Source organism: Rousettus aegyptiacus, unplaced genomic scaffold, assembly GCF_014176215.1.
Source record: "Rousettus aegyptiacus isolate mRouAeg1 unplaced genomic scaffold, mRouAeg1.p scaffold_m13_p_12, whole genome shotgun sequence".
Lineage (NCBI taxonomy): Eukaryota > Metazoa > Chordata > Mammalia > Chiroptera > Pteropodidae > Rousettus > Rousettus aegyptiacus.
The window spans coordinates 54724155-54750767 of NW_023416287.1; the positions used below are offsets into that span (position 1 = coordinate 54724155).

The 26613-nt window shown below is 34.5% G+C and overlaps 1 protein-coding gene and 2 pseudogenes across 1 annotated transcript in view; 1 reads left to right on the forward strand and 2 right to left on the reverse strand.

Annotated features, from left to right (window-relative positions):
- Nucleotides 1–26613, reverse strand: part of ADCYAP1 (adenylate cyclase activating polypeptide 1) — a 661277-nt gene that overhangs the window by 318354 nt on the left and 316310 nt on the right. The gene's annotated exons all lie outside the window — the stretch shown is intronic.
- On the reverse strand, nt 3346–3464 carry LOC118610500 (annotated as a pseudogene).
- Nucleotides 21698–21816, forward strand: LOC118610210 (annotated as a pseudogene).

The following is a 26613-nucleotide window of genomic DNA, read 5'->3' on the forward strand; positions in this document are numbered from 1 at the left end:
TTTGGTTTTCAGTTTTGTTTTTGTTTTTTAATTTAGTTTTTTTTTTTTTGCTATAGATATGTATAAATTCCTTATATATTTTGGGTATTAACCCCTCATAAGACATATGGTCTGCAAAATTTTCTCCATTCTGTAGTTGCCTCATCATTGCTGTGCAGAAATCTTTTTAGTTTGATGTAGTCCCACTTGTTTATTTTTGCTTTTTTTGTCTGTACTTTTGGTGTCATATCCAAAAAATTCACTGCCAAGACCAATGTCAAGATTTTCCCTACATTTTCTTCTAGGAGTTACACAATTTTAGATCTTACTTTTAAGTCTTAATCCATTTGAGTTTATTTTTATGTATGGTTTAAGATAAGGATCCAATACCATTCTTTTGTGAAAACACTTATTTTTTCTGGAAATATTAAGGTATTTTTTTCTTTATCCCTATTGTTCTGATATTTCACCAGGTTATGTTTAGGTACAATTATTCATTCAAACAATACTTCAGTATTTATTGAGTACCTACATATTCTATGTGAGAGTTATTGAGGATTCAGAGAGAGCAATGTAGATCCAACCCATGTTCTCATGATATCTGAACCACAGAAAGGGTATTAAAAAAATCATATAAAGAGGTAAGAATTTCAAGTAGCAATGAATACTATGATAAAAATAAAACAATATGGAGATAGGAAGAGACTAGAGTGATCATTGACAGCTTCTCTGGGAATTGACATTTTTCAAAAGCCTAACTGATAAGGCGAAGTCATGAAAATGCAGTTTTCAGGAAAAGGCCAATAAGGCTAGAATACTGTAAATAAGAGTGATATCAGAGTTATGGATCCTGATAAGGAATTTGGGTTTTATCCTAAGTATGTGGGAAATCATCGAAGGACTTTAAGAGTTCAATGATCAGAATTGTTCTTGGAAAACACGTCTTTTAATTCTCTTCAAACTGAATATGACTAGAAGAAAACACATAACCATGCTAGAGATTTCATTTTAAATTCACAACCATAAAGTTAATGCTGTCCACCAATTATAAAGTATTTCCTTGATCCATTCTCTCTCCATTCTTTTAAACAATTCTATCATCAAATCAATACTCCTGCTTCATTCCCACTCAGTTGATAAGTTTTTAACTTCACCAAAAAAAAAAAAATTGAAGCAATCAAAGAGTACTTTCACTGATTTTCTTAATCCAATCTATTCACCCTTCCGTAGCTATACCCTATCTGCTATCTTCCTTCCTCTTTTCAGACAAATTGCCCATATACCTTCATAACACTAATTCTTCATTTGCTAGATTCCATTTCCTCTTATCTATTCATGAACGTCACAGAAGCAAATCTGCCTCTCTTATAAACTTAATTTTTTTTTCCTTTTTCTGTGAGAACATTCCCATCAGCATATGAATATACTGATAACTCTCCTATCTTAAAAGTCTTTTGACTCTACTTCCTCCACCATTTACCACCTCACTTCCCTGCTTCCATCTGCAGCAAAATCCCCTAAAATATTTGCCTGGCTTCCTCCAACACTCTTCTAGTCACTCTTAAATCCATTCTAATCAGATATTCACCTCCCCCAACACCACCATTCTGAAACTGCCCTTTTCAAGATAATCTATGGTGTTCACATTTCTAAATGCAGTGTCAGTTCTCAGTTTTCATCTTATCTGATTAATCATCTGCATCTGATATGGCTGATTATTTTTTTCCTTGATACTCTTTCTTTGTTTAACCTCAATGACACCATTCTTGGTTTTCTTCTTACCTGACTGATCTCTCTTCAGTGTCCTTTGTATTTTCTTCTCTTCCTTCTGACATCTTAGTGTTAAAATATTCCAGGGCTCAGTATTTGGCTATCATTTTTTTTCTATGTTAGCAATGTCATCTAGCCTCATAATTTTAGATGTCATCAGTATGTCAACCTATCCAAATTTATACCTTCAGCCGAGACCTTCCTCCAGAACTCCAGACTCATATCATTTTCAGGTTCTCACTTGATATTTTCAGTAGAGTATCTAAGGAACATCTCAAATTTAAGTGTCCAAAATTGAATTTCTGATAATCTACAGAAATTTATAGCCTTCCCAGTCTTCTCATTTCAGTTGATGATCATTCCATCTTCCCAGTTGTTCAGCCAAAATTCTTAAATCCATCTTTGACTTCTCTTTTTCTCACCCAACATTCAATTTGTCACCAAAATATATACAGAAGCCCATCCTCTCTCATCAACTGCACATTGACTCATCCTAGACAGACTGCCATTATTTTTGTAAAATTTTACTATAATAGCTTCCAAATTAAAGTTTTGTTTTGTTTTGCTTCCACACTTGCCTTCCTGTGGCACCATAGCAAATAGATTAATGTTTTTTTTTAAGTTATACACATATTTTATTCACTTCCTTTTATGCATAGAACCAGACATATAGTACATGCTCATTAAGCATTCGTTGAACAACAGAATAGCCTATATTAGATGGGTAATTCTTTGGGCTTTGGCCTACATTTTCCTAGAATCAGTAATTTAAATTCCATTAGTTTTCCTTTAATGTTTTATTTTATTTTATTAGTTTCAAGTATACAGTACAATGGTTAGACCTTTATATAGTTTATAAAATGATCCCCCTATTGTTCTTTTAATGATAAATCAGACCACATCCTTTTTTACTTCAATATCCTGCAGTGATTCTCAATTCCCCCTGAGGAAAAAAAAAAAGGGCGCAATCCTCAAAATAGTCTAGAAGATTCTACATATCTGGCCCCATGACCTCTTTGACTTCATTTTCTACCAGTTTCAACCTTTTCTCACTCCACTTTCATTACACCACCCTACTTGCTCTTCCTCATATATGCCACGCATGTGAAAATCTTAGAGCTTTTGGACTTGGCTGTTCTCTCTTCCCCAAATACTCTTTCCCAGCTACCCACATGCTTAAGCCCTCAGTCTTTGCTTAAATAGCTCTGTTTCAGGATTACCTACTCTGACCATTGTACTTAAAATTATAGCACCTGCTTCTAAGTATTATTGTTTTCCCTTATCCTGCTGCTATATTTTCACCATTTAATTTTTAAGTAATATGTTAAATTCCTTATTTACTTATGTTTATTTACTATATTCCCCTGCTCGAGTATAAGTTCAATGAGGGCCTAGCACAAAATGGGCTCAATAAATATTTTTGAGTGATTGAACGAAAGTAAAATTGAATGTGTAGATGAATCTTTAAAAATTAATATTATATTCAAAGAACAAGTCAGAAGAATACCTATAATTTGATTTAATTTATATAAATATCAGAAACACAAAATTTCAAAATATTTATAGAAATATTTGTAATAAAACTTTTTTTTTTAACGCTTACAGTACCCAGTATTCCTAGGTGGTCTCCCATCCAAGTACTAACCAGGCCCAAACCTGCTTAGCTTCCAAGATCAGATGAGATCAGGCATGTTTGGGGTGGCATGGCCATAGACTGATAAAATTTTTTTTAAAAAGGAATGCTTTTTATCTGGAAGCGAACAAGGAGAACACACTTGGGGATCTCAAATTATTGTTTCTTAAGCCTGGTTGTGAAGACATGTGTAGTATTTTATTAAATATAATATATTCTTTTTCATATGCATAAAATATTTTATAATAAAAATTTAAAAATAAATTATATTTTTATAAACTTCTGTTTGGAAACAAATTTATACCTATATACTGCTTTTCTATATAAACGAATGCTGCATTTGTAATTTCATTTGATCCTTGAAAACTTCTTATTCCCATTATACAAGTGAGGAAATTGGGACTCAGAAGAGAAATAACTTCTCAAGTCATAAGACAAATCACTGGAAGAGTCAGGAGTAAGATTGGGTCTTCTGATTTCAGAGATTTGGACTTAAAAGTACAGTGATATTAACACTGGGTTCACAGAGGGTATATAGTTTATTTAGTAACACTGAAAATGTTCAGTGCATTTTGACATTAATTTATATCCTTAATTAATCATCTTTACTCTTATTCTACATAAAATGATGGCCCTCACATTGTTGACCTGAAATTAAATTTAAGCATGTGGCCTACACATTTGAGAGCCTCCTTGCTCTGACTAATACCTTCTCCATCTCATTTTCTACATTCTACTCCAATTAATGCTGGAACTTTTTCTAAGCATAATACACTCTTTCATATTACATTTCCTTTTTTATTATTTCATCTTCATCTTAAGATACCACCTACTCTCTGCACATTAGACATTTGCCTTTTCCTCAAAAACAGTTTAAACAACCCTGTCACCACCACATAAACCATCTACATAATCCTCTTTTGGAATTAATAGCTACTTTCTCTATGTAACTATTGTAGAGTATTGAGACATAAAATTAGAAGTTACTGGAAAAATTAGAAGTTACTTGAGAAAATAGTGTCTATCTTATATGTATTTTATCCACAACGGAACAGCAAATAATACTATAGTATATTATTTCAATAACTATTGAATTAAATCTAGTAATGAACTCAAATAAATAATAAATAAATCCTTAATGGGTTCTACAGACATGTAATTTTTTAAGACAGTTTTCCTTAAATTCTTCAGGTTAAATTTAAAAGGATAATCTGCTGATACAGTGTTTTTCAATATGAAGTTAGAATCATATAAATAACATGGCATTTGATTTTATCATAATTATTATTATTGCTATTATTGATAATGGTGGTAGTTAAGGGTTTATTTTTGAGGGTAAAAAATCCAAACAAAGGTGTTCTCCAATGGTAAAAAAAAATCAACATCTCATTAACTTCTTGATGTAGACTAGGTACAGATGAGAATGTCGGCACCAGCCAGTACTCGTAATTTAATTCTTCATTTGTTATACAGTATTCCAGGTATACTGCTGTTTCTGAGACTGCCAAAAGGTTGTGAATCAAATCTAGTAATCTCATTCTTTGCATGTATAGGCACGTTTTGGTAACAGGGAGCGTCAGTGTAAATGAATCTATTGATCCTTCTCAAAATTCAACTACAAACCAATTTAGAATCTGATATATTAGATGTCAAGTGCAGCGGTTGTAGCAAGATCAGTGACACAATTAGGAACTTTGTTGAATCTTAGAAGGAAAATGAGAGGGTATTTTTTTTCCAGTTAAACAATAAGAATGCTAGTTGAATACCAGTAATTTGGTTGCCTGTGAAAGTACAAGTCAGATTAATATTTAAGTCACTTAATGGTCTTTAAATTCTGCCTATTTGGCACTGAGACTGTCTGACAGGTTACATAATAAAGTACTCCCAAGGAAACCTTTCTTTAAAACTTTTTATTTAGAGATGGCACTCACTCTCTTCCACAATATATCACTCTGATTTTTCACCACTTTTCTAAATAAAATCTCATCTTAAATATTTCCTCTGGGAGAGCATACAAAAGAACTACATCCTACTAAATTGATATATATGAAACCACCTCATTAGGAAAAAAAACCCCACCTCATTAGGAAAAACGGGTAGTTGTTTATATGACCAAATTAAAGACAAATGACATAGTCTTCTTTTTCTGCTTACACCTACCCAGCACACAGTTTTGCATACAGTGTCTTCAATTACTTGCATCTTAACCATTCACTATTTTAGCTTATTCCAGTGCACTATAAGCTACAATACGTTTCAAAATACCTCCATTAAAACAGCATTTAACTATTATTTGAATATTACTGCTTTTAGTTATCAGTTGTTCTCATTTTTTTTCTAAATGTATTACCCTTTCTAGGCAGATTACACTGACAATTGTCAACATCTATCACACGAATCCCTTAAATCTATGTGTCCTTCAATTTCTTACTTTCCCTTGTCAGCTGACCATCAGGAAAAGCAGTCCATGCTTACCATCTTATGTATTTCTCCACTTCTCTTTTATTTCATTCTTATCCCTCCCTTAAGATTGCGGTGATGATGGTCACCCTATATTTGGACTATCCAAAGAACACTTTGCTCTCTCTGCTACATTCTGTATACACTCTTTACCCTCCACTCTTAAAGTTTCCACTCACTTGGCTCCATACCCCTTGTATTTTTACTTATTTCAGGTCAATTCTCACTTTCTTTCATAGACTCTTCCTCATGTTTACCAATGAGATGTAAGGAAATTGGTGTGTGATATTTTCAGGAACATTCTTAAAGGAAAGAGATGTGTTCATCTTTACCTCTTCCCACTAGTAGAATTCAGATGTGCTATCTGGAGGTCACGGAGCTATCTTGGCCCCTGAGGTTGGTCCATGTGTTGAGGATAGAGGATTAACAACATAGGAGTTATTAATAATAATGTAGCTGCTTTACTAAACCCCATATTAACCAAGTTACTTATTTTATAATGTTTTGACATCTTAGAGGAGCTTACTAGCTGAGGATACTGCCCCTTCCAACCGAGTTAATTCTTTGAGATAATAAACAACTTGCCTGCAAACACATATTTCATATGAAAAACGGCCAGTACTGAGCCCACATCCCAAAACATCATCTTAACTCTCACACACCAAGCCAATATTTCTCCTGCCCCAAATCAATCCAGGGTCAGATACCAAATAACTAAGGACATCTCTTCTGCCCCAAAGCCCATCAGAATTATTCAAACTAGCCAATTCTAAACTGTGACACCAGCCCTGCCTTCCTTCCCCACAGAAAGCCCAATGAGGGTTATGACCTGTGCTTTCCCATCACTCCTTCTTCCACCTCCTGACCAACTCTGGTGCTTTCCCCAGGTGGCCCTGCATAGCATGGCTCTCATTTCTAGTGAAACTATGAATAACGATAAACTTTAATTCAATTACACCACCCTCCTTTCATCGGTATTCAATCACCTTTATAATTCAAGAGCCAGGCACAAATCAGACCTGGACTCTGATCTCTAAACTTTATTGACATAAGAAAGACATAATTTCTATCTTGTTTAAATTACTGTTATTTTTAGTCAAACACTTATAGTCAAATATTTACATATTGACATTTACAGTCTAATATTCTAATATAGACATATTTCACTCATATATTCCCTTCAAGTACAGCATGTTCAAATTTTACTCATTATTCTGCCCCCTTCAAACTTGCTTTTATTCATGTTGTTTTTTCCAGATAATTTTACTGTAATGAAAGCATAGTCATTCAAACCAGAAACCCAAGAGTCATCCTAGAATCCTTTTCTACCTTCATGCCCCACATCCAACAAATGCCCAGATCTTTTACATTTTATCCACTCTTTAAATATTTCTTGTTATATCTTTACCCTCCTATGCATATTAACTATCTCTGCCTTGCACTTCTGTCCTGTGCTAATAAATAACACTTAAAATTATATACATATTATCTATTGTATCCTAAGCTTAATGACTCACCCTACTCTTCTACTCTTAAAACTTTACTTTTCTCTATTTTCTTCCTACCTCACCCTCCAGGTACAATGCTCTCATTTATGTCTCTTGAATGCATCAATTTTATTCCCATCTCAGAGCCTTTAAACTGGCTGTTCACTCTGCTTGGAGGACTAATTTTTTTTCTCCAGGCCTTTCACATTAACCATTATGGCCAGGACAGTGAAAGACATTTTTAAGGACTTCAGCTATATGCCCATTACTCTATAGACAGAATAAATAACAGAACAATATCAGAAGCATGGACGCCAAGGAAGAAGAGACTTTAAGAAAAGAGTGAGTGGTCAACGGTGTATAATGTAGCAGAAATGACCATTTCTATTATGATCGTCATTACTTCATAGACAGATATATACAACTCCAAAGTTTCTGCCAGTTGCTAATTGTATATATTCCAATTATACAGTCAAAATATGAGGAAATAACTTCAAATGGGCCCAAAGACCAGCAGAGCTTGCCTTGAAACAAACATGAGCCAAGACCAAGTCTGGCCAGAGGACTATGATAGTGTTTTAGATCCCCTGGTATCACTGTCCAATCCTGTTTACTTATCATAAAGTTATCCTAGCAAATAATATCAGGTCTTTTTAAGAAAGGATAAAAGAAGCACTTGTTTTGTAAACTTCTAATGGCATTGCAGGATCTTCTTTAAGAGTTCTCCAGCTCATCTACAATCAATGGGCTCTGGGTCTGTGAATTTAGATCTGAAAATTGAATGAAAGACCACAATTTTCCATTATAATAGTTAACATCAAATTTCTACTTGTCAGTTGTCCTTTTAATTATACAAAAAGAGAAACACCCTAGTTATCTCTAGTGTTTAATTATTTAATAAGTACCGAGTTTCAGTTTAAGTTGATGAAAATGTTTTGTAAATGGATGGTGGTGATAGTTGCATGACAATCTTAATGATACGGAACTGTGCATTTAAAACATAATTAAAATGGTAAATTTTGCATTATGTATATTTTGCCACAATAAAAAAGAAGCAATTCAAACTATAATCCTGACAATTATCATTGTTCAAAACTAATTATGTATGATAACTGTGTGATATTGTATACTTTTCTTGACCTCATGAAGCATAGTTGTAATAGCTGCTTTAAAATCTTGTCTGATGCTCACAATATTGGCTCATCTAGTGTGTGTGTGTGTGTGTGTGTGTGTGTGTGTGTGTGTGTGTGTGTCCTTCTTTTCCCCCTTGGAATTGGTCACATTTTCCTGATGTTTGCATTTTGAATAATTTTAAATTATATTCTAGACATTATGAATATTATACTGCATAGGTACTAGGTCCTATTATAATGCTCTGAAGAGTGTTAATGTTTCCAGTTTAGAAGACATTCATTCTGGTTAGGTTCATAACTTAAGGTTTGTTTTGCCTTCTGTGTTGGTAGTTCAATTTTTTATTTACTTCTTTAAACCTTTGCTACATTGGTTTGAGCATCAATGTGTTAGTCAGGAGACTTGTTCAAATAATTCAAATTTCAGTTAAGCTCCCTACACCTTGGCTATGGGTCTTTGCTTGTGTCATATGCATGCATACTTCGGGGGTTAATCTAAGACTAGTTTAGGTTAATACACGTGTGCTCGCTCTCTCCCCCGCTCTTTTCTCTCACACAGGATTTCCCCCCTTCAAACTCTCTGGCCAACTGAGGCTCCCTTTTCTGATTCCCCTGTTCAAAAAGATGAAATTTATACTAGTTTTAGCTGCGCGTGCCACTGTACAAACCTGTGGCTAGGGACTGCCCTTAGAGTAAAACGATTAAAGGAAAAAATAAATAGTAAACTCTACTCCCAAGCATTTAACTTCTCTAAATTGTGATCTCCTCTCAAAATCTGTTCTTTAGATTAATGTTCAAAGTCTTCATGTTGCTTGTTTATTTTGTTCTGAGTTTCTAAGTGTCATCAGTGGATGTATCTGGCTGGAGTGGGCTTACATGACCATACCAGAAATGAAGGTTTCTCCAACCTTTCTGCTTGTTTGTCTGAGGATATGTCAATAAGGTCCAGCCAGAAAATAAGAACACCTTTGTTTTTTTTCAAGTACAAAGACTTTAAATGTAAGTGGATTTGTTTCACAGATGATAGAAGTTCTGAGCTTAAAAGGAGATCTCAAATCAACACAGGGATGGACAACAGCCAGACAACCCTAAAGTTGGAAGAACCATAAAAAGAGATGTTGTTATCAGAGCCCAGATGTCAAGACTATCTGGTAGGAGCTAGAACACCCAAAGATGCACTGCTAGAACCATGATGAGAGTTGTTCAGTTATACTGGGAGCTACAGTATACTTGGAGTTCAGTTATACTTGGATCATTAACAACCATTGTACAAGAGGCAAGAGTGATTAGGAGTGGGGTACCCAGGCTTGGCTCATCCTTCCTGCCATTTTCTCTTCCACTAGTATCTCCCCTTGACCAAAACTGGAATCCAGAGTGAAAGAGAGTTGGAGAAATGTATTTTCTTAACAGAAAGAAAATCGAAAGATAGTAGGAAAATAGATTTGAGTCAATCATTTACTGCCACACTGAAATATTCTGAAGTAGATCCCACATATCTCTCATTTTGCCTATAAATACTGCACTTGAAAATTTTAAAGTTTTAAAAATAAAAACTTAGATAGAACAACAAATAGTGTCAATTGCCTAAAAGCTTGATATTCACCAGAAATGTAGAGATTCCTAGCATTTAAATTGTTACTACTCAAGATGTAATTCATGTCATATAACTCCAAGTATTGGTATGAGAGAATGAAAACCCAGCCATTCTTCTCTCCAATCAAGGTCAAAGGGCACAGATCGGACTCAGGAATCAAGGGTAAAAAGTAAAGAAAAAATATATATATTTTGACAGAGTGACATACTGAGTAAGACAAACAAGAATATTTTTTTTTCCTTATTGAAACCCCAGAAAATCCTTGAAAATTCAGGAGAAGCAGTTCACAGGAAATGAGCTCATAGTTCTCCAACATTATAACAACAATTACTGGGAGAGTTTTTTTTTTCCAAACCATAGATCTTTCATAAAAAACATTTTAGAACTATCAATATATGCCCACTAGTATGCTTCAGATTTTTTTTCTCTAAAGTAGTATATGCTTTGAATTCTTAGGGGAAAAAAGTCAAAATGAAATTGCCAATAACAAAATTCGACACCTTCCTTTGAAGTCATATATGACCAAGAATATTTTGTGGTTCTATTCTCATTGAAATTCTCCTTTTCATATTTTTCTGATTATAATATAACCGATATGCATCCAAAGCCATTTGTAAAGATCAGTATTTGTACAGGTAATTTCAACTAAGACTCAATTTTTCTGAAAAAAAGAAATGAAAATAGTAAATGTCATGAAAGTTTCTGTTTTCATTCTCTTCATGTTCTCTTCATATTCTTGAATTTTAATGTTACAGATCAGTCTATAAGTGAAATCATAAGCTAATTCCTTCTATCTTGGAGCTAAGAGCCAAATAGTTTAACTCATTTACCCGTATAAGTATTTTTTATATAGTAAAATAAATACAGTAATGAAGCACTATAATTTGTTAGGGAGAAGGATGAGAATGTGGCTCGACTCATTTAAAGTGGTTTAATACAGAATATATTTCTCTTGAGATAGAATTAGTGTAATGTTTAGACCAGTTAACTGCTCATAATTAAAGTTTTCAAATGTTCCAGTAGTTCAAACCTCCCCCAGCCCCAGAAGCAGTGACAAAGTTTCCCATATTAGACAATCTATCCCATCAGCAGTCCCTGAATTGGCTGCACAGATGCAGCACAACCTGGGTGGAGTATCTAAGTTTCTACTTAAAGAACATATTTTCCCTCTGACTCAAAAAAAAAAAAAAAAGGCTAATAATGATCAAACTAAAAACATGCATACATCTTTTCTCACAATTTTTGTGGCACAGATAAACCTGGATAAGCATAAATACTGAAGAAAACACTCAGAGCCAACATTTTAACATTCCCAGGAAAATATGTGAACTTGCTATAGTGCCTTCAGAGAAATAGCATGGTCAATATAGTGTTTTGCACAGGTATAATTTGTCAGTTTTATCACACATGAGAAACAGTATTGTCTACTGAAACATATTCTTTTTGGATGTAAAGCTAACCCCCTCCCCTCTCAAAAATGCATTAATTGCAGCTGAGAAAAGTGAGAAGGTCAATAGTTAACAGCAGTTACTCCACACTGGGGCAGAAGGACAAAAGGAAGAAAAAAATTGAGGGGGAGGAGGTGCTTTTCATTTTTATGAAACTCTAAAAGAGGCAAATTGAAACTAGAGTATCAGAAAGCAAATCAACTGGTATCTGGAGCAAGGGAAGTGTTTGGGAACTAACTCCAAAAGAGCATGAGAGAAATTTGGGGGTGATGGAACTGTTTATCTTGATTTGGTTTGTGGTGGATTGTGCACAAATGTCCAAATTCATCAAAACTGTGTTTGTCTTATCATATGGAAATTATGCCAGCCTCAAAAGACCACATTTTCAGACTCATATATTATCTTTAATAATTTTGACTATTTGTTACCATTTGTTTTGCATATAATTTTAAACTTATCATTTCATGTAACCTTTGTAAAATATACCCAGATAGGTATTGTTGTTATTATCTCAAAGATGATGAAATGGAGCTCAAAAATATTAATAGATTAGCCTTAGATGGTGTAGCTAAATTGCTGCTGTACAATTGAACTTAATTGTCTCAGAACCACCATTCCACATGATCTCCCTACAGTCTCTTAGGCTTTATTTTAACCTGGATGTACAACATAGCACTAGTTTCTGTCTTATATTACTATAGAGGCATTTTATTTTAAAGGTTGATTTTAAAAAAAGCTCTCACCCATAACTTCCTTTAAAGCAGAATAATTTAGAACAATTATCTTTACCCTGACTTCTTTATTACCTCTGTATTATCTCCTAATTATTGTTTCTACACTAAGCGTTTACAACTAATAAAATTACAATATAGGTTAAATTACTTTAATTCTCCAGCAACTATCTGAAAATAAAATACCTTTAGATTTTGTGCCACCTTAATCACTTATATCCTCCAAATAACAGTTGGTCCTGCTTGTTACATCAATTTAAGAATATTCTGAATTTTCTCCCGGTCCTTCAGTGATGAACTCTTTGATTATTTATGCTTGCAATATTGCAAACACCCTTCTTCAGACACACTGACTCCTTTGATTAGGGCCAGATTTTATTGTCAGGTTTGCACATGGCTGTTATGAAGTTTTCTATTTAGCCTTCCTAATTGCTTATTTGAAACTTTTTTAGTTCATTCTTCTATAGTGGATGTCTGCTGATATCTACTAACTTAAAGGCACTATAAAATACCACACTTTGTTAACTATTTTGTTCTAACAAGGACCAAGTTTATTTATATTTTTCTTTTCTTGAAAAAAATTTATACCAAAAACTCCTATAAAAATCTCATAGTAAGACAGTTTTAGCAACCTTCGACAGGGTATAAAAAATTAGGAGTTGTGTTAAGTGAAAGCACTTAAACATCTGATAATTAATAAGTAGGAATCAGAATGTTCAATTCTAAAAGTAATTCTCTTCCCATGTCTGGTCTTCTTCCTTTGAGTTTCTGTTAAGCCCAATCACCTCTGGTCTCATGTGTCAATTATCTACTGATATAGAGCAACCCTCCCTGTCCCACCCTCATAGCTAAGGGCTTACAACAATGATGTACTATGTCTTATGATTCTGTGAGCTGGCTTGGCTCAGCTAATTGTTTCTTCTGTTGGCTTCATCTGGTCACTTACGCATTTTCAATCATATGTCCACTTGACTGGAACTAAAGGGTCTAAAATATCCAGTTACATAGCTAGGTCCTAGGTTCTGACTCTCAGCTACAGACTTTGCTCTACAAGGTCTCCTATTTCAGAAGTCTACCCAGTCTTCCTGATAATGGTAAGGTTCTGAGAGGAAACAAGAGCAGAAGCTGCAAGGCCTCTCAGACCTTAAACTTTGTAACTCAAATGACATCATTTAGTCTACTTTTTATTGGTCAAGGCAAATTATAAGGCTGGTCCAGATTCAAAGCAGTAGACAAATAGACTCCACCCCTTGCTCAGAAAAGCAGCAATTTCACATTACAAAGCATCATGCTTGGAAACTATTATTACAATGATCTTTCTCATCTATTTTGTATGGCCTTTCAGAAATCTCAGGTTCTGCTGCCATCCTCCTAACATGGGCACATAACAAATAAATGCACTTACTCTCACCTCGAACCACTCATGGACAAATATGAAAAATAATAGAAAATGTATGGAGTCAAAGATGACATTAAAAGGCAGAAATAAGGTAGAACAGAGAATAGATACACAACTGTCTCTCCCACCTGCACTTCCCCCAAAACATTATTTCTCAAGGTACAAGGTACCAATGTTGGGTTCAAAGCTGATAATCCTTTGTTGTATGGGACTATTCCATGAACTGTTTCAAGCTTTTGGGAGGTTTTTAATCCCCTGGGTGGCTGAGGTCAAATGACTAGGGTTAAGTGGAGCTATTGGAGCTGAAATTATTGCAGAGGGAAAGGCATGGGGACTTGATTACTTATGTCCATCTTCCCTTTAAGGGAAGAATTATATGTGTGTGTGTGTGTGTACTATTTTACTACTGAGGCTTTATTGAGGCTATATATTACCTGGTCCAGCTCACCAGACCTGACAAGTTAACTATAATTCATAAAGGAGGTCCTACTTTTTGTCATGATGTCAGAGTAGGTAAATGCTGTGCTCACCTTCTCCCATGACTACATCAAAATTACAACTAAATCATAAAACAACCACCTTTGGGAATCACCTGAAGACTAGCTGAACAGAACTCCTTTAACTAAAAATATAAAGAAGCCAAGTGGAGATTGGCAGGAGCGGCAAAGATCTAAAATGGGCTGGTCCCACCTCCACATGTGGCAGTTAAAAATCAGGAGAGGTATCTTACCTACAGAGGTCGCCACTAAGAGTGAGAGGTCCCAGTCCCACAATGGCTCCCTAGCTTGGAGCAAAAGTTCTGGGAAGAGGAGTCCCCAAAAGAGCTCGCTGTAAAAATCAGCAGGGACTCAATCCAGGTGATATGGAGGGCTGCTAGAAACCCAGGTATCCTCTCAGAGGTTCCATACATGGACTTAGTTGCTCACAAACACTTACCCTAAGCACCAGTGAAAGGACAGCAACTCAAAAAGCACCAAGGACGTAGAAGGAAGGACTGAACTGTCTGGCTTAGGAACAAGAACTGGTGGGGGCAGGGGTGGGGGCGGGGCAGCTCTCTCTGCCATTTTCTTCCTTTGCAGAGCCCTCCCCCTACTTAGCCTACAGATGTAGGCAGGTGGCAAGTCTGTGTCTCCACTAACCCAGCTAATAACACTCTCATCCTAGCCTGGTGAGTCTCTGAGACCCTGCCCCACCCAGTTCACATGCCCAGCCAGAACCTCTTTCAGAGGCTAATCCACGCAAGGGGCCAGGCTATACCTGGCTGTAGACTTTCCTAAAATCTCTCAAAAGTCCACAAACATCAAACAACTGGCACTTGGCCTCACAGCATAACTACTCCCAGGTGCCTCCAAGCTCAGCACAGGCATCTAACAACTGAAGATCATTTTGTAGCTCCTACCAGGTGGCCCCAGGCAAAACATAGGTAGCAGCTGACCTAGGTCTGCACAGGAGAGAAGCCATTCCCAGAAGCCTCAGAATCGATGGCTTCAGGCCAAACCAGAGCACTATCCAATTAGTGCAACATATGACACACCCAAAGGGTGGATTTGGCAAAAGCTTGAGCCCTGCTAAAGTAAATCCTGCTCTGTAGGTTCTCCCCCACACAATAGCTTCTCTGCTAAAGTCACGGTCAGTTCTCAAAGCCAGTCAGCCTGAGGGTCAATCCTACCTACTGATGTACCAACAGCAATCAAGCCTCAACTACAACAGGAGAGGGCCCACAACCACAGAAGGGACATTCCTAAAGCACTTGGCTCAGGTGAATAGGGAGACTGCACCATTGGATCCCACAAGACACTTACCATATAAGTCCACTCTGCCAAGACTGGAGAGGTAACAGATCTACTGAGTACACAGAAACAAACAAGGAGAGGCAGCCAAAATGAGGAGACAAAGAAGCATGTCCCAAATGAAAGAACAGGAAAAAATCTCCAGAAAAAAAGCTAAACAAATTAGAGGCAAGCAATCTACCAGATACAAAATTCGAAACACTGGCAATAAGGATTATCAAACAACTTAGGAAAAATAATAGATTATCTCAATGAGAACTTCAACAAAGAGATAAGAAACATTAAAAATGAGAAAGGGAACAGTAAAAGAACCAGTCAGAAATGAAGAATGCAATAACTAAAATGAAAAAAAAGAATACATTAGAGGTAATCAATAGCAGATTAGAAGAAGCAGAGGATAAATCAGTGATTTGGAAGGCAAGGTAGCAGAAAACACCAAATTGGAAGAGGCAAAGGAAAAACAAGATTTTAAAAAATGAGGATAATGTAAGGGACCTCTGGGACAATATCTTGCATAACAATATTTGCATCATAGGAGCACCAGAAAGAGAAGAGAGAAAGAGATTGAAAACCTATTCAAAGAAATAATCATGAAAACTTTTCTGACCTGGTAAAGGAAATAGTCTTACAAGTCCAGAAATGCAGAGTACCAAACAAAATGAACCCAAAGAGACCCACACCAGAACACATGATAATTAAAATGCCAAACATTAAAGAGAAAAACAAACTATTAAAAGTAGCAAGAGAAAAGCAATTAGTTACCTACAAGGGAGCTCCCATAAGACTGTCATATGAACAACAGAAACAAAGTTATCAACAGAAACTTTGTAGGCCAGAAGGGATTGGCACAAAATATTCAGAGTAATGAAAAGCAATGACCTACATCCAAAATTACTCTACCCAGCAAAACTATCATTTAGAGTCAAAGGACAGATAAAGATCTTTCCAGACCAAAAAATAAAGCTGAAGTAGTTTATGACTACCAAACCACTACTATAATAAATGTTAAAGAGACTTCAACATTCATTGTAAATAATTATTACTTTAAATGTAATTGGATTAAATGCTCTAATCAAAAAACAAATGGATAAAGAAGTGGTACATATATACAATGGAATATTTCTCAGCCATAAAAAAAGAATGAAGTCTCACCATTTGCAACACCATGGAAGGAGATAGAGGGGATTGTGCTAAGTGAAATGAGTCAGTGAAAAATAAACCTATGATTTCACTTACATGTGGAATCTAAAAAACAAAATAAATGAACAAGCAAGATGGAAACAAACTTAGAGATGTGGAGAACAAACATGGTTGATGGTTGCCAGATAGGGAGGAGTTTGGGGGCCTGGGTGAAAAAGGTGAAGGGATTAAGAAATACAAATTGGCAGTTACAAAATAGTTATGGGAATGTAAAGTACAGCTTAGGGAATACAGTCCATAATATTCTAATAACTATACATGATGTCAAGTGGTTATAAGACTTATTGGGGGAATCACTTTGTAGGTTATATAAATGCCTAACCACTATGCTGTATGCCTGAAACTAATATAATATTTAATGTCGATTGTAATTTTTTTTTAACTTTCTTAATTTTTTAAGGAAAAGAAGTTCTGTTTATATAGTAAGCAGGAGGCCAGGACAGCTAACAGGTGATATCTCCTAGGAAAGTGACATGGTAAGCAAAATGTGGCAGAAAGTTAGTAAGGAAACCACAAATCTGGCGTAAACAAGAAAACTAGTCAGAATTAGAAGTGGTAAAAAGAAAGGTAGTAAAACTCTAATTTTTAAACTTACGCATGTTTATGCAAGTAGAACATTGTGTGGTATATCAGAAAAGCCTCAAATGAACTAGATTTTAGTCCATTCCTGGTTCTATGATCTAATTATAAATATATTAAACTTTCATTCAAGTCCTCTGTACATAGAACTAGTACCTTTTATCCCATTCCTAATTCTCCCTAGATATGAGCTATTTTAAGGAGAAATTTAGTCATCCTAATCTCTTAATTTCCAAAGTTAATGATTTCCTAAAGCAAGGGAATCATTATAAATGAATCCATATTGCTTTTCTCTAATATCTTTCCTGAGTTGAAATGAGTTCATATACTAACGGGTATTAAAAGTAAATTTTCAAAAGCATTTTCAGGGCTGATGTCTAACTCAGACATTTATATTCCCTTTCAGGAAAGGATACTGTGAAAGAGGAAAATATTCACTTTTAAGATTAGTCTCAGTGAACCAGTGCATTAAATACAAGTGCTGGTGAAGCAATCAATATATTCATATTTATGTTAATCAGAACATAACCCAAACAAACCAAATTTTTTTATCCTGTTATTTTTATGTTGGTCTTGGCACAAATACAGAATCTGAAGAAATTATTTCTTAACTTAAATGCACATCAACAATAAAAATATCAAGAGGATAAAAATTTTAGAAAGATATAAGAACAATATGCCCTACATGAATTTACAAAATAGAGCCATCTTGAAGGCAAAAAATTTCCTTTGGGAAGAGTAGAAGGATTCAGTAAAAATTTTTAATCACACTAATGAATGAATTGAACCAGAGAATTTTGATATAGTCATTTTTTGGATTTCATTTTGCTTTTGGGGAAGGTAGGTAGGAGGGGGAAAGTTGTTTAGTAGAAATGTTCAAGACCTGTTTCCTTAAGATTTTAAAATATATCTCTAATATGACTGAGTGTATTACTGCATAATTATCTGGGCCTTTATGAACCTGTGGATAATTCTGAGTCCCAAATGGATATTAGACTAAATGATTTACATTACTCATATTCACTCTGATGAGTTTAAGCTGAGTAAAAATAAAATTTAAGGCCTTTTAAAAATATATATTAAAGAAGTAGCAAAGTTGAAAAATAATTTTCGTGCAGTTTTACCATGTTATCTTGTTGTGGCGAGATCAAATTTAAGACCCACGAAGCCAATTGAGATGAATTGTGAGCCTTTATTAGCTGGCCAGCGACTGACTCTCCCCACTAGAGAATCAGCCCTGAGCTCCCAAAAGAGGTAGTTTATAAAGCCTAGAACAAGTAAACAGATTACAGAAGCAGAAGTTGGCCGTTAGCATATCTTCGAGCAGATTACCACACCCTGGTTAACAGAATCAGAAGTAAATCCTTAATACTGGCTTACTGGAAAATTTTCCACCCTTAACAATCTCACGATTTAAAGATTTCAGAGCAAATTTCAGAATTTCAGAGCAAACTGTAAATTAAAGATAAAATCCTCTGTTCTCTTTGTTCCCTTGACATTGCATATTTCTTTAAATGCCTCTGGTTATGGAAAGTGGGTTAGTTGATGACAGTAGTGTGAAATAAATGCCAAAGGAAATACAAACCAAGAAAAAATAGGTATCAAATTTGTAAAAAAAAAAATCTTTGTACTAAAAAAAAAAAAATTGAAAGGGCATAGTCTATGTGAATACAGAGCACTTTTAACAAAAGTAACTAAATTACAAAGCAAGTTTAGCTTCTAGTAGTTAAAAAACTATATTTAATTTTTAAAAACCTCCTAAAATCATACCCCACACATCTCATTTCTTGTGACCAAAACTCAATCCACAACTGTAGTAAGTGATCAAAGAGGCTGGGAGATGAAGACGATAAGTGGACAGTAATTCACTCAACTAAAAGTAGAAGTTCCACAACAGAGAAAGAAGAAAATGGTTACTAGGAGTCAATTAGCAGTCTCTACCATGTTTCTAGTCCATAGCTCTTTTTGAAACACTCCCTTCTTTTGGCTCCAAAAATGTAGTCATAACTTCATACTAACATAATACCAATCTGAAAAACGTAATCCACTTTACTGCATTTAGCTGAATATGACTCTGTAAAGAAGGCATTATAATTATTACCTTTCAACTCTAGTAAGAAGAAACAGATATTCAAAGAATTGTCATAATTTGCCATGAGACAAGACACACATTGTTTTTGTTTTTGTTTTTGTTTTTTCTTTGTTTCACTCTTGGTCAAATTTGCTCATCATTACACAACTTTAGGTTCTTCTTCTGCCAGTCAGATTATCCTTCTATCAACTGCTAAGATAATTTTCAGAAAAAAAGTAAAATCATGATTACACTGACAAACACTCTCCTTGATCAAACTTTAGTCAGGTACCTGTGAGCCCTCTTTACAACTAGCCTGCCTAGCTCAGTTATAGCAAAAAAAAAAAAAACCTCACTAAGCCAGTTTAGAAAGAATCCTCCCATCCTTGATATATGATCACCCTCAATATATGATCAAATTCCTCATTCCCTACCATCCCCCAAGTAATACCTTGTAGCCGCCAGCCTCCGTGAGTGACCACCAGAACCCAGTGAGTGAGTTATAGGAAACACTCTTTATTCAGCCAGCTCGGTCTGCGAGGGGTATGCAGACCCCAAATTAAGCAGCCCCAAAATGTAAAGGTGGATAGTGTTTAAGCCCAAAATCCCATTCTCCATTCTGTCTAAACACAAAGGTCTATCCTTCTATTCATTACCTGTCAACTCACAGGTCAGGTGCATAAGCGGGGTTACAGAAGCAGAAAGCTTGTTTAGAATGTTATGTTCCTATAATCAAAGGCCTACGTTCCCATAGTGATAGTCAAACAGTGATTTCGAGTAAGAGTCAATTTTTCAGCCACCACAACCTGATCATCCTGGCCTGCCCTTAGCAAGAATCCTGTTAGGTCAGTCTAACAAGAATTCCCCCTACCCTTCATGTCTTTTCTTAGAAGTTTGTCATCCACTGGCCTCTCTCAAACTGCTCCTTGGTTATAAATCTCTACTTATCCTTGTTTTAAGAGTTTATTTAGCCTGATTGCTCTACCCTATTGAGATAGTCTTGACACCCAATAGTACTAAATAAAGTCTTCCATACTGTTTTTTAAAAAACATAAGAATCATTTTAATAATATACAAATATAAACACATGTTAGAGAATTTTTTCTACTCTTGTTACAAGAGGGCTTAGGCAGATGAAATAACAGATTCAAAAGGAAAGTCAAAACAGTACAATTTTATATAAAAAAACTGCTGAGATAAAATGCAAATGAAGACAAAACTGGTTTTTCCTTAGACAAGAGGGTAGATTAAAATCACAGGAAAGTATTTGCTTATTTCAATTATCTACAACTAGAAGAATTGCTAAGTAGCTCAAAGACAGTGAACAAGGCTAGAATCTGATTACCTGGGAGGATGTGCTACAGAAAATGCCTAGTTTTTCAATGAAGCACATGTAAACAAAAATCCAGAGTTAACTTTTTTTAAAGACGTTTAAAGAGAGTTTATTCAGATAATGATTCCCAAAACGGAAACAGCACTGGGAGGGAACCAAAATAGAGGGGGTAGAGCAGGGTTTATAAAGGCAAAAGTTGCAAGGAGCTATGGATTAAAGAGGTGGGTTGCTAGGGAAAACAAGACCATAAACTTATATCATTTGTTTTCTGATTGGTTCAGACAACCAGACTTTTAATAGTTGGCTGATTCAGTGCTCGAGCAAGTGGGGTTGTGAGGTGAGAACAATGGGTAATATATGATTAAACATTTATCAACATCCTAGTGTCAGCTCAAGCCTGTAGAACAAAAAGGCTGTCTTTGATCACACAGTCATAGTACAAAGAGTATTATTTAACAATGATGCAAGGAGTACAATTTTTCAAGCAGTACAATCAGCACAATGGGGCTGCTGGCTCTTCAGGCAGTTCTGAAGTCTAAAAGGGCAAGCAGCTTCAGAGCTCAAGCTGTAAAAATCCAAATATTGGGCCACAAAATATGAATTTAAAGTTTTTATAAGTCATCACACAATATTTTTCTCTATATATCAACTGCAGAAAACCTCAGATTTGGTTCATGAGCTTAGGTTCATCTCTTTCTACAACATTCCCTCAGATAAAGTATTCTATTTTATTGGTTAAATTCTCTTTCCCATACCGATAATCTCAAAACACATACTTCTGAAGACATTATAGAAGGTATCTAAATGTATGTTATGTTCACCTTGCATTTTAATGTTAAGTAAGGTGTCTATAATCATGTCGAACTTCAACTGTATAAAATTAATTACTTTGAGCATCCTAGAAAATTCGACATAGTTTTCAATAAACCCACTTCTGGTATTGTTATGACTATTATTCCAGAAACCCAGAATTAATGTCTCAGAATTATTTTAAATCTAATTTATGTTTCATATCCAACAGTAATTAGTTTCTGCTTTTTCCAACAAAGTATTTCTTATATGCAAGCTTTCCATTCTCTTTTATTATTCACTTTGCTATGGCCATGCTACCCTGAACAAGCCTGATCCCATCTGATCTCAGAAGCTAAGTCGGGTCAGGCCTGGTTAGTATTTGGATGGGAGACCACCTAGGAAGACCTGGTGCTGTAGGCATAATAAATAAAAAAAAAAAATTAAAAAATAAGGGATTGTAAACTGATATATATTATTATCATTATTATTAATATTATTGTTATTCACTTAGCCCTAAATTGTTTTCTAGTCTTTTCTTCCCCATTTCTATCCCCTAGTAAATTCATGTATGGCTACTAAATTGATCTCTGTAAACCCACTTTCAGCATGTAGCATAGATATTAAGTACACCACATACAAAATTAAATAGATGTCGTAACTGTATTTTTCAAAGATGGCTTGCAACAATATCTCCATATGCTCTCCTTACTACATGATATTCCTTTGTGATTGCCTCAATCAACAGAGTACTCTGGAAGTGACACTTTGGAAGTGACATCCAAGGTAAGGCCTCAAAAGGTAAAATAGCTTCCACCTGACTCTCTCTTTCTCAGGTGCTTGCACTTGGCACTCAGCCTCCAGGCTGTAAGGAAGCCAAGATAGAGAGGCCACATGGAGGCATTCCGGCTAACAGCCTCAGCTGAGATCCTATCTGCTAATCAGCACCAACAACCCAACATGTGGGTGAGGAAGCCTCCACTTAACTCCAGTCCCAGCCCTACCTGAAAGCCAACAGAAAAGACTGCCTAGCAAAAGCCAGTCAACTCCCAGAACATTGACAGATAATGATAACTGTTATCTTTTTTTATGCTACTACATTTGGAGTGGACTGTGCAGCAATGACTAAACAATACTGTAGGACGGGCATTACAATCATAATTCAGGTTTTTTTATGGCAAAAGTAGGCAGTGCAGAGATTATAAATTGTTGAATTAATAACATTAATAGCATATTGAACTGTGAACTTCTTGAATGTAGTGATCATGTTGATTATCTGAATACCAATTATTTGCTATAGTGACTGGTCCATATTAAATGCACAGAAAAATAGTGTTTAAATGATTAATTGAATATATAGGACTACATGTAGATTTTACTTGGTTAGCTTGACTGGGTCTTGAAATAATAGTGGCTCTGAATTATAACTAGAAACTATAACTTTGGGGTTTGTTTCTTTGGATTGTTTTGTTTCTTTACCCTAAAGATTAAAGAATCATTCTTAGAGGTCTCTCAAATGCCAAATTTTCAGAAATAGGTCCACTTAAAAGTCAGATTTATAATGTAATAAATCCTGGTATACAATCGCAAATTTCAGAATATTTTTCACATTCTCATTTTAATCATTAATTCCAGATGTCTTGATCTTAAAAGGGAAAAAATAAAGGAGAAAATGAGTTAAAGTATTTTATTGTTTCATTGAGTTGAAGCACTAAATAAAAATATGTATAACAGGATTTCCTATTGCAAAGTATAAACAATCAATACCTGTTGCTCCTTTAGCACATTTTTACAGAAGTAAATTTTTATGGTAAAAGACTGTTTAATATTTATATTGTAAGGCTTCGAAACCTATATCAATAGGTATATTTATACTTCCTTATAAGTAATAATTCAAATAATTCAACTGAAATAACTATAATAGTTCTAATAATTGTATGTGAATACAAATACCTAATAGTTCTGAGATCTAACTTAAAACTAAGATGTTGAGGGGATAGATGGCTATCAATTAAAGAGTCACTCAAGTTTTAGGTAAACTAAGTGAACAATAGTATTCAAATATTCCAAATATTCGATGTCTTTCAAAACGAGATTAACGTTAAATCTAGCAGAGTTCAAAGAAAGAAAACTGTTTCAGCATAAACCTATATAGTTCTACCCATGAGCAAACAGAAGAGATACCTTACATGAAACTTCAAAAGATCAGCATTCACCCATGCCAGCACAAATATCTATGAAGGAGGGAAGCCCTATGAATAACTGTGATAGGTAGAATAAAGCCTCCTCCTCTAGAGGAGGAGGATTTGTTCTAATAAAGGAGGCTCTATTCTAATCTAGGGATTCTAATCCCTAGAACATGTGAATAAGTTACATGACAAGGGGGAATTAGGGTAGGAGATAGAATTAAGTTTGCTAATCAGCTGGCCCTAAAATAGGGATATTATTCTGGATTATCCAGGTAGGTTTGATATAATCATAAGGGTCCTTAAACATTTATGAGGAAAGCAGAATAGTCAGTGTCAGAATAATGCAATGTGAGAAATACTTAACTAGCCATTGCTGGCTGTGAAGACAGAAGCAGCTACAAGTCAAGGAATGTAGGGAAGCCTCTAGATTTTGGAAAAGGAAAAGAAAGGCATTTTTCCCGAGAGACTTCAGAAGAAATTAGCTCTGCTGACACCTTAATTTCAGCCCACTGAGATCCGTTTCAGATTTCTTACCTCTGGAACTATAAAATAATATATATGTATTGTGTTGAGCCACTAAATTTGTGGCAATGTGTTATAGCAGGCATAGGAAACAAACACAAAACCAAGGTTAGACCCGTGAATAAAAATGTACCAAGTGAAAAACAATAAATCTTCCAAGTGAAATAATACCTAAAATAATTATCTTTCACTCCTTCTGATACTAACTTCATCAGACTAAATATCTAATAGTTATTAGGTGTAATAAATTGATATTTTTTCAAAAGACTTGGAATAGATAACTGGTCAGCATTCTTAAGCTATTTACATCTTCCATTAAAAATGTAGAGGAAATTTACAAATGTAGAGAAAACCTAATTTCCTTGGAGTTTTTGTTAGTGAATTTCAACTATGAGACATTAATTATTCCTTCATGAGCAATAAATCAGAATACAAGGATAGGCAGGGCTGAATTATCAAAACTGCTAGTATAAACACTTATCCTTGGGGGCCCTCCAACATTCAAAATTCCCTTCCCATTGGAACCCTGATTTCCATTTTGGAGAATTCTTCATATTGAATAGTCTGGTTAGTGTTTACCAAAAAGACCTAATTCCATATCCTGGTAGCAGCAGTGGACCAGACTGATGTGATGGATCTAAGCAGTGGTGCCACTGCTCAAAGCGCCAAAGCTTCCTTATTTCTATCCAATTTCTAACCCTGGGCCTCTAGATACCCTTCCATTCAGTGAGCCTCTGATATCCTTTCAGTAATTTACCATTTGTTTAGTAAATGAACCATTTACTTCCATTTCTAATCAAAATAAAACAGATACCTATACCAAGAATAGTTCTAACCTTCAACTTCCAAACAGCTCATAAATACGTATAACAAATATTTGATTCTGTTTTCAAAATTGTCGATTCACCGATAAAAGCCATCCTGATAAATAATTCTGATTCTAGCTGCATAAATTAGAATCCAGAAAATCTTTACATAAATTTATCCTCTGCTCCGAGATCTAATCTGAAGTTCATTTATAAAATGGAAAACTATTTTGCAATAATAAAATCACAAAGGGAAGACTGACCTATTGTATTTCCAAAACATTTATACATTATAACATTTTTAATATAAGAAAAATAAAATAAATACTAAAAAAAAAGTTTGAGGAAATACTGATTAAATATGAAAAACGAAGTATCAAAACCAATAAAAATAAAGAGCTTATGTAAATGCCCCAAGAACGCTGAAGATCCCAAGACAATTCACATTAGCTGGAATACAATAATTTTGAAAAAAATCAGTCTTGATTAGAAATAATAAAAGATATCATTAAGATATAATTTTATATCTATTAAAATGAAAAAATTAAAATATTGACACTGAATTTTCATGATATGATAAAACTAATATATTTATATACAATTATGGAACTATAAAATTGTATCTCTGACTGTTCCTGGCTGCAAAATGATAATGTTTCAAAAGTCATAAAATATTCATAAGTAATTAATTCAGCAGAGAAAGAATGGCTATCAAGGTAAGAATATTTATTACAGCATTATAAAAATTTCTAAAAGAAAATCAATAAAAGGATTAGAGGAATGATAAAGTAAATCACAATGCACTATCTAACAGATTACTCTGTGGTTATTGACATCAGTAATTGTAGAAATATTAAAAATACTTAATATAGAAAACTTAAAGAAAAAATATAAAGCCATATAAGTATATTCACAAAATAAAGGATAAAAAGGAATATTTTTTAAATAGTTGCATTCTGTTATTGAAATTTTGAAATATTTTTTCTTTAAAATGTGAACACATGGTTTTGTAATAATAAGGGAAAAAAATAATAGAACAGTGACAAAATGAATGTAAAATTTACAAACTTCAGAAACATAATCAAGCTTTCAAAGGATTTGTTTCCTTTATAATTAGTTCAGTCAAAAGTTACTAATTAAAACAAAACAATGAAATAAATCAATCAAGTATATTCTCTTGGAAAATGTCCAACTGAAATCTTACATTTTTACCGATTCCAAAAGAATTCTGAATTGATGATTACTACAAATCGAAAAAAAAAGTGCATGATATGATCTGCTATATCTAAAAGAGTCAAATATAAAATACATCATCCTATTTCCACAATTCAAAAATTCTTTCTTACATTATAGTACAACCATAAATCATATACTCTTCAAATAAGAATGAACATTATGGCAAAGTTTGAAGATGAGATAGAAAGATAGAGAAAGAGGGACAGATATACAGGCATGCAGAATATATACTACAATTGTAAATAAATAACCGTCAACAAACAATAAATTCTTTTTGAGTGACCTTCAGTAACAGCCATCATCCCTCTTACAAAGCACATGCCACAGAGAAGTCCTATAATTATTCATTAGTAAAGAGAGTTTAGAAGAGATTAAAGAATGGAGAGGTCTATACTTTCTTTGACACACACATGAATCAAATGTAAAATAGTGGCTTTTTAAAAACACACTAAATGTTCATCCACAAG